This window comes from Portunus trituberculatus, chromosome 36 (genome assembly GCF_017591435.1).
Source record: "Portunus trituberculatus isolate SZX2019 chromosome 36, ASM1759143v1, whole genome shotgun sequence".
In the NCBI taxonomy this organism is placed as follows: domain Eukaryota; kingdom Metazoa; phylum Arthropoda; class Malacostraca; order Decapoda; family Portunidae; genus Portunus; species Portunus trituberculatus.
Genome location: NC_059290.1, coordinates 5,485,486 through 5,487,985, shown reverse-complemented (window position 1 = coordinate 5,487,985; position 2,500 = coordinate 5,485,486). Strand labels below are relative to the sequence as shown.

At 34.5% G+C, this 2,500-nt stretch overlaps 1 protein-coding gene across 1 annotated transcript in view; it reads right to left on the bottom strand.

Moving 5' to 3' along the window:
* The window catches only part of LOC123513455, a 26,455-nt gene that overhangs the window by 23,282 nt on the left and 673 nt on the right, over nt 1-2,500 (bottom strand). The window lies entirely within an intron of this gene.

Sequence of the window (2,500 nt, the reverse complement as noted above, 5' to 3'; positions counted from 1 at the left end):
TATCTTTTATCTAACTTTCTCCCAGATACACCTGCCCGCATGTCACGTATTAGCACACCTGTCGCCACATCTGCCCTACACGTGTTGTTTAAAGGGTCGAGGTGAGAGGGAGGGTGAGGGGGAGGGAGGCTGGCTATGCTTGGTGAGTGGCCGCGGCGGGAGGGTTGCCATGGTGATGATAACATGGGGAGAAATACACTGGTAACATTTCAATTTGATAAAAAGAATAGAAAACGTGACATCTTGTGCTAGTTAAGGAAAGGTAGAGGAATGTAAGGGAGCGCGAGGGAACACAAAGGAAGGGCGAAGCAAGTAACTGAGATGTGTTTTTTGTAGACACGAGTTAAACATACAAATAGTTGTTGACATATCAATGATGAGAATAAAGAAAAAAGGTGACATCGTTTGCTTGTTAAAGGAAGGTAGAGGAATGCAAGGAAACGCGAAGGAACACTATGGAAGAACAATTGATAAATATATGTTGATTGTAGATACGAGTTAAGAATATAAATAGATGTTGATATATAAACGATAGAAATAAAGTAAAAAAAAAAAGTAACATCTTGTGCTGGTCAAGGGAAGGTAGAGGAATGCAAGGGAGCGCGAGGGAACACAAAGGAAGGGCAAAGCAAGTAATTAAGATGTATTGATTGTAAACACGAGTCAAAAAATATAGATAGATTTTGATATATTAATGATGAGAAGAAAGAACAAAAACATCTTGCGCTTGTTAAGGGAAGGTAAAGGATCGCAAGGGAACGCAAAGGAACTCAAAGGAAGGACAAATAATTAAGATCTGTTAATTGTAGTAATGAGTTAAAAAATTAAAGTAGTTTAGATGGATGTTGATATACAGATGATAAGAATGAATAATAATAATAAAAGAATGACATCTTGTGCCGGTTAAGGAAAGGTAAAAGAATGCAAGGCAACGCAAAGGAACACAAAGGAAAAACAAGTAATTATGATATGATATCAAAGATAAAAAAAAAAAAAAAACTGGAGAAGGAATGCAAGGGAGTGTGAAAGAACTCAAAATAAGGACAAATAATAAATTCATATTGATTGCGGACAAGATTTGAACATATAAATAAATGTTGATAATTAACGATAAGAATAGAATAATAAAGTGACATCTTGTGCTGGTTAAGGGAATGCAAAGGAACGCGAAGGAACACAAAAAGAAAGGCAAAACTTTACGACAGTTTGATTGTAGACCGGAATTTAAAAATTTGAAATATTAATAAATCTTGATATAATAATGATAAGAATAAAAGACAAAACAGCGAGATCTTGTACTGGTTAAGGGGACGGTAGAAGAATGCAAGGGAGAGCGAAGGACCACAAAGGAAGGGCGAGTAATTAAGATATGTTGATTGCAGACACGAGTTAAAAAGTTGGGATATACATAGAAAAATGTTGATGAATAAATGTTAATAAGAAACACGATACTTTATGTTAGTTAAGGTGAAGATGAAGGAATGTAAGGAAGTACAGAGGAACACAAAAGAAGGGCGCATGATTAATATATGTTGATTATATTGCAAAGGCTAATAATCTAATAGACTTAATAAAAAGAATGAAGAAAGTGATAAATTGAGCTGGTTAAATGATGTGAAGGACAATGCAAGAGAGAACAGAGAGAAAAAAAAAACATTAAAAGAGACACGAGATTCAAATGTTAAGATAAAAAAAAGACGTAAAAATATGAATAATAAAACAAAATATATATGGAGGCAAACTTAAAGGAATGTAAAGGAGCGCAAAGGAACACACACACACACACACACACACACACACACACACACACACACACACACACACAAATCATTAAAAGAGACACGAGGTTCAAATGTTAAGGTAATAACGTAAATATATGAATAATTAAAAGAAAACAAAACATGAAGGCAAACTTAAAGGAATGTAACGGAGCGCAAAGAAACACAAAAGAAAGACAAATGATTCAGACAAGATAGTTAAAGCCACGAGTTTGAATGTTAATGCTCTATGAACATTGATGTATAGATGAAGGAAACGGAATAAACACGTGACATCTTGTGCTGGCTGAAAGAAGGTAAAGGAAATAGAAAGGAACACACAAAAAAAAAAAAAAGAAATAACAAAGAAAAGAACAAAAGGAAACAAAAATGCGATGAATATAGACGTGAATTTAAATGAGGACAGAAGAAGAAGAAGGAGAAGAAGAAGAAGAAGAAGAAGAAGAAGAAGAAGAAGAAGAAGAAGAAGAAGAAGAAGAAAAGGAAGAGGAAGAGGAAAAGGAAGAAGGAAAAGAAAAGAAGAAGAAAAGGAAGACGAAGAAGAAGAAGAAGAGGGAGAGAAAAGGGAGAAGAAAAAGAAAAGACGAAGAAAAGGAAGACGAAGAAGAAGAAGAAGAAGAAGAAGAAGAAGAAGAAGAAGAAGAAGAAGAAAAGAAAAGGAAAAGAAAAGAAGAGGAAGACGAAGAAGAAAAGAAAAGAAGAAAAAGAAGAAGAAGAAGAAG